The sequence below is a fragment of the Triturus cristatus genome, chromosome 1_1 (genome assembly GCF_964204655.1).
Source record: "Triturus cristatus chromosome 1_1, aTriCri1.1, whole genome shotgun sequence".
In the NCBI taxonomy this organism is placed as follows: domain Eukaryota; kingdom Metazoa; phylum Chordata; class Amphibia; order Caudata; family Salamandridae; genus Triturus; species Triturus cristatus.
In genome coordinates, this window is record NC_140579.1 from 728,111,462 (window position 1) to 728,127,781 (window position 16,320).

General features: G+C 44.9%; 1 long non-coding RNA gene across 1 annotated transcript in view; it reads left to right on the plus strand.

Moving 5' to 3' along the window:
- The window catches only part of LOC146870964 (uncharacterized), a 370,126-nt gene extending 359,099 nt beyond the window's left edge, over positions 1 to 11,027 (plus strand). The window contains exon 5 of the long non-coding RNA XR_014959485.1: positions 10,450 to 11,027. This is a non-coding gene — a long non-coding RNA (uncharacterized LOC146870964). The remainder of the gene's footprint in view (positions 1 to 10,449) is intronic.
- The last annotated feature ends 5,293 nt before the right edge of the window (positions 11,028 to 16,320 follow it).

Consider the following 16,320-nt stretch of genomic DNA (forward strand, 5'->3'; position numbering starts at 1 on the left):
TAGGGTTTAGGGTAGTGCAGTGGTGTTTGTGTAGTGTAGGTGGTCATGCTGGGGGTAGTGTTTTAGGGTTTTGGGTGGTGCAGTGGTGTTTGTGTAGTGTAGGGTAGTGTTTAAGGGTTTAGGGTAGTGATGTAGTGTTTCTGTAGTGTAGGGGGTGGTGCTGGGGGTAGTGTTTTAGGGTTTCGGGTAGTGCAGAGGTCTTTGTGTAGTGTAGGGGGTCATGTTTTAGGGTTTAGGGTAGTGCAGTGGTATTTGGGTAGTGTAGGGGGTCGTGCGGGGGGTAGTGTTTTATGGTTTAGGGTAGTGCCATTGATTTTGGGTAGTGAACGGGCTCGTGCTGGGGGTAGTGTTTCAGGGTTTAGGGCAGTGCAGTGGTGTTTGGGTATTGAAGAGGGTTGAGCTGGGGGTAGTGTTTTAGCGTTTAGGGTAGTGCTGTGGTGTTCGGGTAGTATAGTGGGTCATGCTGGGGTAGATTTAGGGTTTAGGGTAGTGCAGTAGTTTTTGGGTAGTGTAGGGTGTCACGCTGGGGGTAGTGTTTTAAGGTTTAGGGTATTGCAGTGGTATTTAGGTAGTGTAGGGGTCACGCTGAGGGTAGTGTTTTAGGGTTTAGGGTAGTGCAGTGTTGTTTGTGTAGTGTAGGGGGTTGCACTGGGGGTAGTGTTTAAGGGTTTAGGGTAGTGCAGTGGTGTTTGTGTAGTGTAGGGGGTAGTGGTTTAGGGTTTAGGATAGTGCAGTGGTGTTTGGGTCGTGTAGGGGGTCATGCTGGGGGTAGTGTTTTAGGGTTTATGGTAGTGCAGTGGTGTTGGGTAGTGTAGGGGTAATGCTGGGGGTAGTGTTTTAGGGTAGTACAGTGGTGTTTGTGTAGTATTGGGGGTAGTTCTGGGGGTAGTGTTTTACAGTTTAGGGTAGTGCAGTGGTGTTTGGGTAGTGTAGGGGGTCGTGCTGAGGGTTGTGTTTTAGGGTTTAGGGCCGTGCAGTGGTGTTTGTGTACTGTAGGGGGTCATGCTGGGGGTAGTGTTTTAGGGCAGTGCAGTGGTGTTTGTGTAGTGTAGGGGGACGTGCTGGGGCTGTGTTTTAGGGTTTAGGGTAGTGCAGTGGTGTTTGTGTAGTGTAGGGGTTCGTACTGGGGTAGAATTAGGGTTTATGATAGTGCAGTGGTGTTTGGGTAGTGTAGGGGGTCGTGCTGGGGGTAGGGTTTTAGGGTTTAGGGCAGTGCAGTGGTGTTTCGGTAGTGTAGGGGGATTGTGCTGGTGGACGTGTTTTAGGATTTAGGGCAGTGCAGTGGTGTTTGCGTAGTGTAGGAGTTTGTGCTGGTGATAGTGTTTTAGGTCAGTGCAGAGGTGTTTGTGGGTTGTAGGGAATTGTGCTGGGGTAGCGTTTTAGGTTTTAGGGTAGTGCAGTGGTGTTTGGTTAGTGTAGGTTGTCGTGCTGAGAGTACTGTTTTAGGGTAGTGAAGTGGTGTTTGTGTAGTCTAGGAGGTCGTGCTGGGGGTGGATTTAGGGTTTAGGGTAGGGCAGTGGTGTTTGTTTAGTGTAGGGGTCGTGTTTTAGGGTATATGGTAGTGCAGTGGTGTTTGGGTAGTGTAGGAGGTCATGCTGGGGGTAGTGTTTTAATGTTTAGGGTAGTGCAGTGTTGGTTTTGTAGTGTAGGATGTCATGTTATTGGGTTTAGGGTATTGCAGTTTTGTTTGGGTTGTGTAGGGTGTCGTGCTGGGGGTAGTGTTTTAGGGTTTAGGGTAGAGAAGTGGTGTATGTGTAGTGTAGGGGGTCGTGCTGGGGTAGATTTAGGGTTTAGGGTAGTGCAGTGGTGTTTGGAAAGTGTAGGGGGTAATGCTGGGGAAGGGTTTTTGCGTTTATGGCAGTGCAGTGGTGTTTGGGTAGTGCAGAGGGATCGTGCTAGGGGTAGTGTTTTAGGTTTTAGGGCAATGCAGTGTTTTGTGGGTAGAGTAGGGGGTTGTGCTATCGGTAGTGTTTTAGGGTTTAGGGCAGTGCAGTGGTGTTTTTGTAGAGTAGGGGGTCGTATTTTAGGGTTTAGGGTAGTGCAGTGGTGTTTTGGTAGTGTAGGGGGTCAAGCTGGGGGTGTTTTTTATTATTTCGGGTAGTGCATTGTTGGTTGTGTAGTGTAGGATGTCATGTTTTAGGGTTTAGGGTAGTGCAGTTGTGTTTGGGTTGTGTAGGGTGTCATGCTGGGGGTAGTGTTTTAGGGTTTAGGGTTGTGAAGTGGTGTTGGGTAGTGTAGGGGTAATGCTGGTGGTAGTGTTTTAGGGTAGTACAGTGGTGTTTGTGTAGTATTGGGGGTAGTTCTGGGGGTAGTGTTTTAGGGTTTAGGGTAGTGCAGTGGTGTTTGGGTAGTGTAGGGGTCGTGCTGAGTGTTGTGTTTTAGGGTTTAGGGCAGTGCAGTGGTGTTTGTGTACTGTAGGGGGTCATGCTGGGGGTAGTGTTTTAGGGCAGTGCAGTGGTGTTTGTGTAGTGTAGGGGGACGTGCTGGGGCTGTGTTTTAGGGTTTAGGGTAGTGCAGTGGTGTTTGTGTAGTGTAGGGGGTCGTACTGGGGTAGAATTAGGGTTTATGATAGTGCAGTGGTGTTTGGGTAGTGTAGGGGGTCGTGTTGGGGGTAGGGTTTTAGGGTTTAGGGCAGTGCAGTGTGTTTGCGTAGTGTAGGGGTTCGTGCTGGTGGTAGTGTTTTAGGTGAGTGCAGAGGTGTTTGTGTAGTGTAGGGCATTGTGCTGGGGTAGCGTTTTAGGTTTTAGGGTAGTGCAGTGGTGTTTGGTTAGTGTAGGTTGTCGTGCTGAGAGTACTGTTTAAGGGTAGTGAAGTGGTGTTTGTGTAGTCTAGGAGGTCGTGCTGGGGGTGGATTTAGGGTTTAGGGTAGGGCAGTGGTGTTTGTTTAGTATAGGGGTCGTGTTTTCGGGTATAGGGTAGTGCAGTGGTGTTTGGGTAGTGTAGTTGGTCATGCTGGGGGTAGTGTTTTAATGTTTAGGGTAGTGCAGTGTTGGTTGTGTAGTGTAGGATGTCATGTTATTGGGTTTAGGGTAGTGCAGTTTTGTTTGGGTTGTGTAGGGTGTCATCCTGCGGGTAGTGTTTTAGGGTTTAGGGTAGTGAAGTGGTGTATGTGTAGTGTAGGGGGTCGTACTGGGGTAGATTTAGGGTTTAGGGTAGTGCAGTGGTGTTTGGAAAGTGTAGGGGGTCATGCTGGGGTAGTGTTTTTGCATTTATGGCAGTGCAGTGGTGTTTGGGTAGTGCAGAGGGATCGTGCTAGGGGTAGTGTTTTAGGTTTTACGGCAGTGCAGTGGTTTGTGGGTAGAGTAGGGGGTTGTGCTAGGGGTTGTGTTTTAGGGTTTAGGGCAGTGCAGTGGTGTTTGTGTTGTGTAAGGGGTCATGCTGGGGATAGTGTTTTAGGGTTTAGGGCAGTGCAGAGGTGTTTTGGTAGTGTAGGGGGTCAAGCTGGGGGTAGTGTTTTAATATTTCGGGTAGTGCATTGTTGGTTGTGTAGTGTAGGATGTCATGTTTTAGGGTTTAGGGTAGTGCAGTTGTGTTTGGGTTGTGTAGGGCGTCTTGCTGGGGGTAGTGTTTTAGGGTTGTGAAGTGGTGTTTGTGTAGTGTAGGTGGTCGTGCTGGGGATAGATTGAGGGTTTAGTGTATTGCAGTGGTGTTTGGAAAGTGTAGGGGTCGTGCTGGGGGTAGTGTTTTTGGGCTTAGGGCAGTGCAGTGGTGTTTGGGTAGTGTAGAGGGATCGTGCTAGAGGTAGTGTTTTAGGTTTTAGGGCAGTACAGTGGTTTTTGGGTAGTCTAGGGGATTGTGCTAGGGGTAGTGTTTAAGGTATAGGGTAGTGCAGTGGTGTTTGTGTAGTGTAGAGGGTTGTGCTAGGGGTAGATGTATGGTTTAGGGCAGTGCAGTGGTATTTGGTATTGTTTGGGGTAGAGTTATGGGTAATGTGTTAGGGATTAGGGTAGTGCAGTGGTGTTTGTGTAGTGTAGGGGTAGTGGTTTAGGGTAGTGGTGTGGTGTTTGTTTAGTGTAGGGGGTCATGCTGGGGGTAGTGTTTTAGGCTTTAGGGTAGTGCAGTGGTGTTTGTGTAGTGTAGGGGGTAGTGGTTTATGGTTTAGGGTAGTGGTGTGGTGTTTGTGTAGTGTAGGGGGTCATGCTGGGGGTAGTGTTTTAGGCTTTAGGGTAGTGCAGTGTTGTTTGTGTAGTGTAGGGGGTAGTGGTTTATGGTTTAGGGTAGTGGTGTGGTGTTTGTGTAGTGTCGGGGGTCATGCTGGGGGTAGTGTTTTAGGCTTTAGGGTAGTGCAGTGGTGTTTGTGTAGTGTAGGGGGTAGTGGTTTATGGTTTAGGGTAGTGGTGTGGTGTTTGTGTAGTGTCGGGGGTCATGCTGGGGGTAGTGATTTTAGGGTTTATGCTTGTGCAGAGGTGTTTGTGTAGTCTAGGGGGTTGTGCTGGGGGTAGATGTAGGGTTTAGAGAAGTGCAGTGGTGTTTGTGTAGTGTAGGGGGTCAGGCTGGGGGTAGTGTTTTAGCGTTTAGGGTAATGTAGTGGTGTTTTGGTAGTGTAGGGGGTAGAGTTTTAGGGTTTAGGGTAGTGCAGTGATGTTTTGGTAGTGTAGGGGGTTGCGCTGGGGGTAGTGTTTAAGGGTTTAGGGTAGTGCAGTGGTGTTTGTGTAGTGTAGGTGGTCATGCTGGGGGTAGTGTTTTAGGGTTTTGGGTGGTGCAGTGGTGTTTGTGTAGTGTAGGGTAGTGTTTAAGGGTTTAGGGTAGTGATGTAGTGTTTCTGTAGTGTAGGGGGTCGTGCTGGGGGTAGTGTTTTAGGGTTTCAGGTAGTGCAGAGGTCTTTGTGTAGTGTAGGGGGTCATGTTTTAGGGTTTAGGGTAGTGCAGTGGTATTTGGGTAGTGTAGGGGGTCGTGCGGGGGGTAGTGTTTCATGGTTTAGGGTAGTGCAATTGATTTTGGGTAGTGAATGGGCTCGTGCTGGGGGTAGTGTTTCAGGGTTTAGGGCAGTGCAGTGGTGTTTGGGTATTGAAGAGGGTTGAGCTGGGGGTAGTGTTTTAGCGTTTAGGGTAGTGCTGTGGTGTTCGGGTAGTATAGTGGGTCATGCTGGGGTAGATTTAGGGTTTAGGGTAGTGCAGTGGTGTTTGGGTAGTGTAGGGTGTCACGCTGGGGGTAGTGTTTTAAGGTTTAGGGTATTGCAGTGGTATTTAGGTAGTGTAGGGGTCACGCTGAGGGTAGTGTTTTATGGTTTAGGATAGTGCAGTGTTGTTTGTGTAGTGCAGTGGTTCATGCTGTGTATAGTGTTTAAGGGTTTAGGGTAGTGTAGTGGTGTTTGTGTAGTGTAGGGGGTCAAGCTGGGGGAAGTGTTTTAGGGTTTAGGGTAGTGCAGTGATGTTTGGGTAGTGAAGGGGGTCGTTCTGGGGGTAGTGTCTTAGGGTTTAGGGTAGCACAGTGGTGTTTGTGTAGTGCAGTGGTTCATGCTGTGTATAGTGTTTAAGGGTTTAGGGTAGTGTAGTGGTGTTTGTGTAGTGTAGGGGGTCAAGCTGGGGGAAGTGTTTTAGGGTTTAGGGTAGTGCAGTGATGTTTGTGTAGTGTAGGGGGTCATGCTGGGGGTAGATTTAGGGTTTAGGGTATGGCAGTGGTGTTTGGGTATTGTAGGGGTTTATGTTAGGGGTAATGTTTTAGGGTTTAGGGTAGTGCAGTGGTGTTTGTGTAGTGTAGGGGGTCTTTATGGGGGTAGTGTTTTAGGGTTTTTGGTAGTGCAGTAGTGTTTGTGTAGTGTAGGGGTTATTGGTTTAGGGTTTAGGGTAGCGTTGTGGTGTTTGTGTAGTGTAGGTGATCTTGACGGGGATAGTGTTTTAGGGTTTAGGGTAGTGCAGTGGTGTTTGCGGAGTGTAGGGGTTCGTGTTTTAGGGGTTAGGGTAGTGCAGTGGTGTTTGGGTAGTGTAGGGGGTCACGCTGGTGATATTGTTTTTGGGTTTAGGGTAGTGCAGTGGTGTTTGTGCAGTGTAGGGGGACGTGCTGGGGCTGTGTTTTAAGGTTTAGGGTAGTGCAGTGGTGTTTGTGTAGTGTAGGGGGTCGTACTGGGGTAGAATTAGGGTTTAGGATAGTGCAGTGGTGTTTGGGTAGTGTAGAGGTCGTGCTGGGGGTAGGGTTTTAGGGTTTAGGGCAGTGCAGTGGTGTTTGGGTAGTGTAGGGGGATTGTGCTGGTGGAACTGTTTTAGGATTTAGGGCAGTGCGGTGGTGTTTGCGTACTGTAGGGGTTCGTGCTGGTGGTAGTGTTTTAGGGCAGTGCAGAGGTGTTTGTGTAGTGTAGGGTGTTGTGTTGGGGTAGCGTTTTAGGTTTTAGGGTTGTGTTGTCGTGCTGAGAGTACTCTTTTAGGGTAGTGAAGTGGTGTTTGTGTAGTGTAGGAGGTCGTGCTTGGGGTGGATTTAGGGTTTAGGGTAGGGCAGTGGTGTTTGTGTAGTGTAGGGGATCGTGTTTTAGGGTATAGGGTATTGCAGTGGTGTTTGGGTAGTGTAGGGGGTCAAGCTGGGTGTAGTGTTTTAGGGTTTAGGGTAGTGAAGTTGTGTATGTGTAGTGTAGGGGGTCATGCTGGGGGTAGATTTAGGGTTTAGGGTATTGCAGTGGTGTTTGGAAAGTGTAGGGGGTCGTGCTGGGGTAGTGTTTTTGGGTTTAGGGCAGTGCAGTGGTGTTTAGGTAGTGTTGAGGGATCATGCTAGAGGTAGTGTTTTAGGTTTTAGGGCAGTGCAGTGGTTTTTGGATAGTGTAGGGGATTGTGCTCGGGGTAGTGTTTTAGGGTTTAGAGCAGTGGTGTTTGTGCAGTGTAAGGGGTCATGCTGGGGGTAGTGTTTTAGGGTTTAGGGCAGTGCAGTGGGGTTTGGGTAGTGTAGGGGGTCAAGCTGGGGGTAGTGTTTTAGTATTTCGGGTAATGCAGTGTTGGTTGTGTAGTGTAGGATGTCATGTTTTAGGGTTTAGGGTAGTGCAGTTGTGTTTGGGTTGTGTAGGGCGTCGTGCTAGGGGTAGTGTTTTAGGATTTAGGGTTGTGAAGTGGTGTTTGTGTAGTGTAGGTAGTCGTGCTGGGGTAGATTTAGGGTTTAGTGTAGTGCTGTGGTGTTTGGAAAGTGTAGGGGGTCGTGCTGGGGGTAGTGTTTTTGAGTTTGGGGCAGTGCAGTGGTGTTTGGGTAGTGTTGAGGGTTCATGCTAGAGGAAGTGTTTTAGGTTTTAGGGCAGTGCAGTGGTTTTTGGGTAGTGTAGGGGATTGTGCTCGAGGTAGTGTTTTAGGGTTTAGAGCAGTGGTGTTTGTGCAGTGTAAGGGTCATGCTGGGGGTAGTGTTTTAGGCTTTAGGGTAGTGCAGTGGTGTTTTTGTAGTGTAGGGGGTCGTATTTTAGGTTCTAGGGTAGTGCAGTGGTGTTTGGGTAGTGTTGGGGGTCAAGTTGGGGGTAGTGTTTTAGTGTTTAGGGTGTTGCTGTGTTGGTTGTGTAGTGTAGGATGTCATGTTTTAGGGTTTAGGGTAGTGCAGTTGTGTTTGGGTTGTGTAGGGCGTCGTGCTGGGGGTAGATGTAGGATTTAGGGTAGTGCAGTGGTGTTTGGAAAGTGTAGTGGGTCGTGCTGGGGTAGTGTTTTTTGGTTTAGGTCAGTGCAGTGCAATGGTGTTTGGGTAGTGTAGAGGGATCGTGCTAGGGGTAGTGTTTTAGGTTTTAAGTCAGTGCAGTGGTTTTTGGGTAGTGTAGGGGGTTGTGCTAGGAGTAGTGTTTTAGGGTTTAGGGCAGTGCAGTGGTGTTTGTGTAGTGTAAGGGATCATGCTGGGGGTAGTGTTTTAGGGTTTAGGGCAGTGCAGTGGTGTTTGTGTAGTGTAGGGGGTCGTGCTGGGGGTTGTGTTTTAGGGTTTAGGATAGTGCAGTGATGGTTGTTTAGTGTAGGGGGTTGTGTTTTAGGGTAGTGCAGTGATGTTTGGGTAGTGTAGGGGTCATGCTGGGGGTTTTGGTTTAGGGTAGTGCAGTAGTGTTTGGGTAGTGTAGGGGGTCATGCTGGGTGCAATGTTTTAGGGTTTAGGGTAATACTGTGGTGTTTGTGTAGTGTAGGGGTACATGCTGGGGGTAGGGTTTTAGGATGTCATGTTTTAGGGTTTAGAGTAGTGCAGTTGTGTTTGGGTTGTGTAGTGCGTTGTGCTGGGGTAGTGTTTTATGGTTTAGGGTAGTGAAGTGGTGTTTGTGTAGTGTAGGGGGTCATGCTGGGGGCATATTTAGGGTTTAGGGTAGTGCAGTGGTGTTTGGAAAGTGTACTGGGTCGTGCTGGGGGTAGTGTTTTGGGGTTTAGGGCAGTGCAGTGGAGTTTGGGTAGTGTAGAGGGATCGTGCTAGGGGTAGTGTTTTAGGTTAAAGGGCAGTGTAGTGGTTTTTGGGTAGTGTAGGGGGTTGTGCTAGGGGTGGTGTTTTAGAGTTTTGGGCAGTGCAGTGGTGTTTGTGTAGTGTAAGGGGCCATGCTGTGGGTAGTGTTTTAGGGTTTAGGGCAGTGCACTGGTGTTTGTGTAGTGTAGGGGTCGTGCTGGGGGTAGTGTTTTAGGGTATAGGGTAGTGCAGTGATGGTTGTGTAATGTAGGGGTTTGTGTTTTAGGGTAGTGCAGTGATGTTTGGGTAATGTAGGGGGTCATGCTGGGGGTTTGGTTTAGAGTAGTGCAGTGGTGTTTAGGTAGTGTAGGGGGTCATGCTGAGTGTAGCGTTTTAGGGTTTAGGGTAGTACTGTGGTGTTTGTGTAGTGTAGGGTGTCATGCTGGGGGTAGTGTTTTAGGGTTTAGGGTAGTGCAGTGGTATTTGGGTAGTGTAGGGGTTCATGCTGGGGGTAGTGTTTTAGGGTTTAGGGTAGTGCAGTGGTGTTTGGGTAGTGTAGGGGGTCGTGCTGGGGGTAGTGTTTTAGGGTGTAGGGTTGTGCAGTGGTGTTTATGTAGTGTAGGGGGTCATGCTGGGGGTAGTGTTTTATGGTTTAGGTTTGTGCAGTGGTGTTTGTGTAGTGTAGGGGTCATGCTGGGGGTAGTGTTTTAGAGTTTAGGGTAGTGCAGTGGTGTTTGGGTAGATCGACAACAATAGATCTCGCCAAGCGTACAGCACATGCGCTGCGCCGCTAGGCGAGACCTAAAAGCATTGCACCAAGATGGCTGCCAACACTTCATGGATTAAAGTGTTGTCAGCCAATTAGAGCCAAGGTCGTGTTTGTGCAGTTAGGTCCCGCCCAGATATATAAACACATTTTACCGTTAATATCTCAAAAACTACTGAACGGATGTGCACCATTTAAAAAAAGGCCTCTTTCTAAACCAAGAGCTACATTTTTGCCAAATTTGGTGTAATTTCATTCAGCAGTTTCAGCTGTAACCGTGTCTAAAGTTTCTTATTTGAAATTGATTTTCCGACCTTTATTTTTTTAATTTCCCAGGAACTACTGAACGGATTTTCTCCATTTAAAAAAATTGTCTCTTTCTGAAACAAGGGCTACCTTTTTGCCACATTTTGTGTAATTCCATTCAGCAGTTCGAGCTGTAGCCGTGTCTAAATTTTCCCTATGGGAATAAACATGGAGAAAACACGTTTTGGGACCCCGCTTTTTCTCGGCCCCCGCTTGGCGAATCATCCCAAAACTTTCAGAATAGTAGCTGACCGGAGCGCCCCACAAGTTTTGAAAATTTCACGGAGATTCGTCATCTGGCGCCAAAGTTATTGGGAAAAGAAAAAACTCTTTTCCTATGGAAACTAGTTCCTAACTATAACTATCTACTGGCGACCGCCAATAGATAATAAATATATATATATATATATATTCACTGAAAAAACCATAGGTTTCATGCACGTTATAGTTAGGAATTGGCATTTAAAAAAACCTTTGAAATTCACTGAAAAAACCAAAGGTTTCAGGGGCTTTGTAGTTAGGAATTGGCATTTAAAAAACCTTTGAAATTCACTGAAAAAACCATAGGTTTCAGGGGCGTTATAGTTAGCTGGACATTTCCCTCGTACAAAACCCTAGAAATTCCCCTGTTATAGTTAGTTCAGCTAACTATAACTCGTGCCCCCGCAATGCACTGCTGATGACGTTGCTGGAGCAGGGTTTTCTACTTAAACCCAAACATCAGTTTATATTTTTTGTATGTCATAATTAAAATCACTAATGATTAATTATTAAGTACTAAGTTTGTTGAGTTTTTTATTAACCAACCTTACTAATGAAAGAATTATACGTGGGAATGCAATTGCATGGCTAAATTAACAAGTGAATTAAGTTGGTGAGCAAATTAATTAAATAAGTGTGGCTTATGTGATATTTGTTATGTGATTGCGCTTTAAAATAATATGCTTTAATGCTTTTTTATGTTGCAAATGGCTAGATAAATACATACACATAAGGGTATTAGTGGGAATTAACACTGTTTAATCAATACAATGTAGTAACGTTGTTTTGTGTTTCTTTTTATCAAGTTGTCCGTTGTGGCCTGTTGAGAAAATAGATGTGGTCTGCTAAGAAAATGGCCGACATCTACAGCCTGCATTTGAGTAGATGAAATATGAAGAGAGGCTTCGCTGATTGTGACCCTGGCCTCTGCCTGAATTAAAAGGCGATGAAAAAAGATGACAACTCTGGGATGTCCGCCAGTTATCCTTGGTAGAGAACATTTGTCACAAATGAACATTTTTGATAAACTTGTGGTGGCTTCACTGCGAGTGATACAATTCCGGAGAAGAGCATCCATGGATGTTACAAATTAGTTTTGGACTTCCTATTTCCTTGTTTTGAATTTTGAGATATCCAAGAGCGGAGATTTTTCTAATGTTGCAAGCTAACATCCTTTCCTGCTCTGCTCAACGGACGTTGTAGAGCTTGTTTGTAACTTTTAGTATGTAAATTTTAGTATAAATATTACTAGACTAGAGAGGGTCTAAGGCCACTTCTTCCTGAACTTATGCTCAAGAGGATCGATGCTAACTGAGAGGACGGTGACTCTACATGACAGCTTGAGAGACTTTAATTCTTTGCCGAGAGACCTGTCCTGACTTAGAAAACGACATTTAGCCAGAATAGGTAAATATGAGAAAAATGATTTTGCAATTAAATGGCTTTCATATGAATTAATTTAGATAAAATAATTCCTGTTTGAATTACAGTGTCGGGTGGTTATTCCTTTGTCATGTTATTGAGATCACAAATGTGTTTAATTGTTTAAATCATGACTCAAGACAATTCAATTTGGTTGCATTGACCTCCAATTAGGTGCAGATTGATTAAAGAGTTCTCTCTTATATTCAGTGTGGATAGAGTAATAGAATGAATGTTGGTGTAATGGGCCCCACCAGCGTATGATGAGTGTATGTGCGCATGACTGTGAAATTACTCTGTCCGTGGAAGTAGGGGGAATTTATAAGCTTTGATCTGCAGCAGTTTCCTGGTAGCAGTATGATGGTTTTGATTATTGTCTTGATCTGATAGATTGCTTGTACATAGGCTTTTGGATTTATTGATTGATGTTGATACATGTACTAACACTAAATGTTGAAGTCATATTGAGTTATATGCAGTGTGTACGGCTTCTGGGACGTAGGGAGTCGGTGACAGTTCCGTAGTAGGGCAGAGGGAAGTGAGTGCTGCTCTCGGGAAAGGCGGGATTGTTGGCCCTGTACGAATGCAGGGAAAAGCGTGTGACAATTGAAGTTGCGCGTCGCATTGTCTGGGTTCGATTCAGTGACATCGTCGTGTGTTACTACTAGAGACATATTTTCTGTATAAGAGAAGTGTGTATGGTTGCGAAGGTTATCTGTGAACTTCTGGTCTTAGGTATCAGGGATCCTTTTTGGGATTGCCGTTAACGCTTATCACTGGGAAGGTAATAGGTATTCTCTGAGCTTGTTTGAAGGACTGAGCAGAGGTAAGCGCTGCTTGGTTAACGTATGTTATAATTCTGTAGTAGGACAGATTGTTCACTGTTCTCGGGAAAGGCAGGATTCTGTGTGAATGTGCTACATTTTCTGGTATGAAAGTGCGTGAATGTATGAGCATTTAGTTGATTGTGAAACTCTTAGGAGCATTCCGGGAGGAAACAGTTAATGGATGCATGTTAGAAGGGCAGAGTAGAGGGATGTGCTACTGTGTCAACGAAAGTAAAAATTCCGTAGTAGAGCAGAAGTAAGCGCTGTTCTAGAGAGAAGCGGGATTCTCGTGGGAAAGGTCTTTACTATTCTGTGGTTAGCGGAGCAGACAATGGAGATGTTTATATGTTGTAACTAATAGATTTGTAGAATCTGAAACAAAGTCTACCAAGAAGATTTTGTAAAGGAGGGGTGGACGAGTGACAGGAGACAGGAGTAGAAGCGACTGCAGCGACTGCTGACGTCAGAAAAGACCGCGCTGTGATTGGACAGTGGGTTAGAACAGTACTTTTACTGTGATTGGTGCGTTGGTGTGAGCCGCGCAGGGATTGGAAGAAGTACAGGGTGACGTAGACGCTCCGGGATTGGTGCGTTAGTGTGAGTCGCGCTGTTATTGGACAAAAGATCGTACAGTTGTAGAAAGGACTAGAGGGTTGTGGTAAACGCAAAAATGTATTACCAAACAGAGGAAAAGAAAAAGAAATCCTTGTTCAGTAAAATAAAAAAATGGTTTGACAAGGATAAGGATATAGTAACTAGAGAAGGTGAGTTACTACCTCCGACAAGAACCCCTGCATCCTTCATGGTTGGGAAATATGGGTATCATACCTGTATTTGGTTAGACAATTGGGCTAAGTACACTAGAGAAGATGGTGTTTTAGCATTCCCGGAACATGGTTCATTTAATCTGGCCGTGTTGAGAAATTTACGGGGGAGAATGATGAGTCTAGAGCCCAGACCAAGGCCGACACAGTTCGATGCATTGGTAGAATGGGAAGATGAGGTGCATGAGCGAGAAAAACAGAGGAGTGGAGGTAATTATAGGTACATGTTCGGGAGGAAATATGATCGTGAAACTCATCATGATCGAATGAGGAGATGGCGAGATGCTAGTATGACAGAGGGACTACATCCTGTGAGAACTGTTGAGGAAGCAGAAGGGAGGAAAGGTACGGAAAAGGTACATGATACAGAATTGAGAAGGCATGGGGCTAATGAATATGAGGATGAAGTCTTGGATGACATGATCTACAAGAGACCACCTCCATATAGACAAGAACCAGAGGTGAGAACACCAGTTGCTACCCCAATGAGAGATACTTTGCAAATCATAAAAACAGAAGTTGCGACACCTGATCTGAAAGGTTGTAGCTCTTTCGCGGGAAGGGAAAGAGAGAGAGAGCGAGAGAGAGAAAAAAAGAATGAAATCGAAGATGAAAAAACGAGAGAATTAGCAAGAACAACATCTGAGTTGACAGAGAAAATCAGGGAATTAACTAAGAATCTAGAAGCTGTTACAGTGCCTGTAACCATAGGTCCGGTTATGCCTATTTTTGATAAGCAAAGAGTGGGTGAAAGTGGTTTAACAGTTCCATATGTAGGAAATGGATTGGTTAGTTCTCCAGATTATGTGATTATGTGTTGTGGTTTATCTAGTGTACCCACCTTTTATTAATTATCCCTCTGCGTAGGGATCAAGATTTCTATTTATCGCTAGTTGTCCTGTCAACACCCACGACTAATGACTTTGGTTAACATATGTTTTTGGATTTGGATAAGCAATGTTATTAAAGTACCCAATATAATAATATTATTACTTTTTAATAGGTCCCAGCACATACTTATATTAAGACCTTGGTTCTGTCCGCCCTGAGGAAGGTGGCACCAACATTTCGGTGCTTTCACCGAAACGCGCGTCGGCGTCTACATGTGGCCCACCCAAGTTCCAATTCCTCAAATTTGAACATATGTCGCCTAATACGATTTTGAATGTTCATATGATTTTGTGTACATATTGAGCCCTGTTCTTTAATTGAGTATTCTTTTTATATGTGAATGTGTGTTTTTTGAGTGCTGATGTTGTGGATTGATCCCGGTATGAATGTGTAAGTCGTTGAGTATCTGAGTACGCCTGGGACCTTGCTTAGTACCTTCATTGTTATTCTGAAAACTCTTTTGTATTAATTATTCATCAGTTTATGTACTGAATTCATTTGTTTGAAATTGATTTAATTAAAAAAATTAAAAAATATTATTACACTTATTAATTTGTTTTCTGATTATGTTCTGATTTAATAGTTTGTTTCTTCCTTTTGTCTTAGTCCTAGTGTTGATCTATTTAAAAACGATACATTGTACGTTTGGAAAATTATAGGTAGAGACCCTCTCTTTGTATTCATAGTTCTCCAGAACAGTCAGGAATGAGGACGGGAGAGAATCAGTTGAGACATACCATATGTGGAGGAGAGTTAAATGTACAGCCTAACTCAGGATTGAATACTGGTTGTGTGGAAAGAAATGTTATGATGGGAGGATGAATTTTGGAACCACAGAGGATGGCAGAACAAGTGAGTACAGGAAAATCTACAGGAATAACGGCTGAGGATTTGAATGATTGGTTGAAAGCTCTTCAAAGGAAGGACAAAGATTCTCAGGCAATTGATGTAGCTAGGTTACGTATGGAATTAGAGGAGCTTATAGTGGGAACAATTCCTACAGAAACGTTAAAAAATCATCATGATGGAGAGTTGTTATTTATGTGCAAGAGTATCACATGGAGGGCTAAGAATACACATGACAGGTTAAAAGGAATAGCGAGTGAAATGGGAATTGACATGGAGAAGGTGAAAGCTTTACAGAAGCCTTACCGAGTGGATTTTTCGGATAAGGACATTGAGAATCTAAATGATGTTGGCAGAACAGGGCAGATTAAGGAAATGATTTCCTTATTGCGAAAATGGGGTGATGTGGAAAAGTGGAAGGATAGGTGGTACAAAAAAAGAGAAGATTCAGTGGACAGGACTTACTCAGCATTTCCCATGAGAGAAAAGGAAAAAACAGTGGATGCTTATCCTATGAGAGAGATTCCTGGAGGAGGATATGTACATGTCCCATGGACTAGGCAGGATATTTTGTCATTTACAAATGATTTCCCTCGACTGAGAGAGAAGCCTGTCGAGTGGTATAGGCAGGTTGATAGGTTTGTGAAATTGTCAAAAGTGCTGTGGATTGACCTGTATAGTCTGTTTGATATAATTGTTCCAGCAGACTTGTGGGCAGAATGTAAAATAGTCATAGATTGGCCCACTAAAGAGTACCCGAGAGATCAAAGAACAGGAGCTCCGGATCAGGAGGTTATGAAGAAATATGAACAGGTCATAGTATTCCTGAAGAATAAGGTACCCCCTAAAGAGACAGATTAGGTTAAGATAGATCGGACACATCAGGAAGTAAAAGAATCAGTTCATGCCTTTTATGAAAGGTTAATACTGGCTTTTAAACAGTTCAGTGGAGATGAACATCTGGGTGATAAGGATTTGAGTCATTTTGTATACAGATTTGTATATGGTTTGCGACCCGAAATCAGTGAAATGATACGCGAGCACACAGTTGATTGGCAGAGTAAGAAGACTGATGAGATCTTGAGACATGCGAAGTACTTCAGTGATGAAATTGAGGCGAAACAAAGAAAGCTGAAGGAAAAAGCGATGTGGGCACAGGTGAAGGTTGCAGAAAGACAAGAAGCACAGCTGGTTGAACAAGCAAATAATCCAGAAAATAGGCCCAGATATGGTACAGGAAAAGGAAAGGGGAACATAGAAGAGGCGAAGAAAAAGTTTCCGTGCCACAACTGCGGAAAATTAGGGCACTGGAGATCCGAGTGTACGAATCCACCATTAGTGAATAATGACAATCAATCCTTGAATCAACAGGTGCAGAACGGGGGGTGTAAGCATCCGCAGCAACAGCAGAAGGTTGTCAAGCAGCAGAATCAAGAGCCAAAACCGCCTTTGCCACAGAACAGAGGATCCCAGATATACAATCAAGACTCGGGATTCTACAATGAAGAACAGGTAAACAAACCGAGACGTACAAATCCAGTACAACAATACTGGCTAAAAAATGAGGGGAGTGAGTCTTAAGGTGGACTTCTGACGGTGCCGAAGAGAGGAGGAAGAGTGCAAACTTGGAGCAACTCTAGAAATAGACCAGGCAGGACCATTTGTAGATGGGAAAATAAATGGGGAAAGTGTTACTTTTTTAGTAGACACAGGAGCGACGAGATCAACTGTCAGGTCAGCAGATATAAGAAATCTTCCTCTCTCGGACGAAGCAATCCAAGTGGTTGGTGTGTCTAATACACAGATTAAGACTCGTCTTACTGAACCAGTAAGGGTAAGGATAGGGAAATTTTCAGATATGCACAGG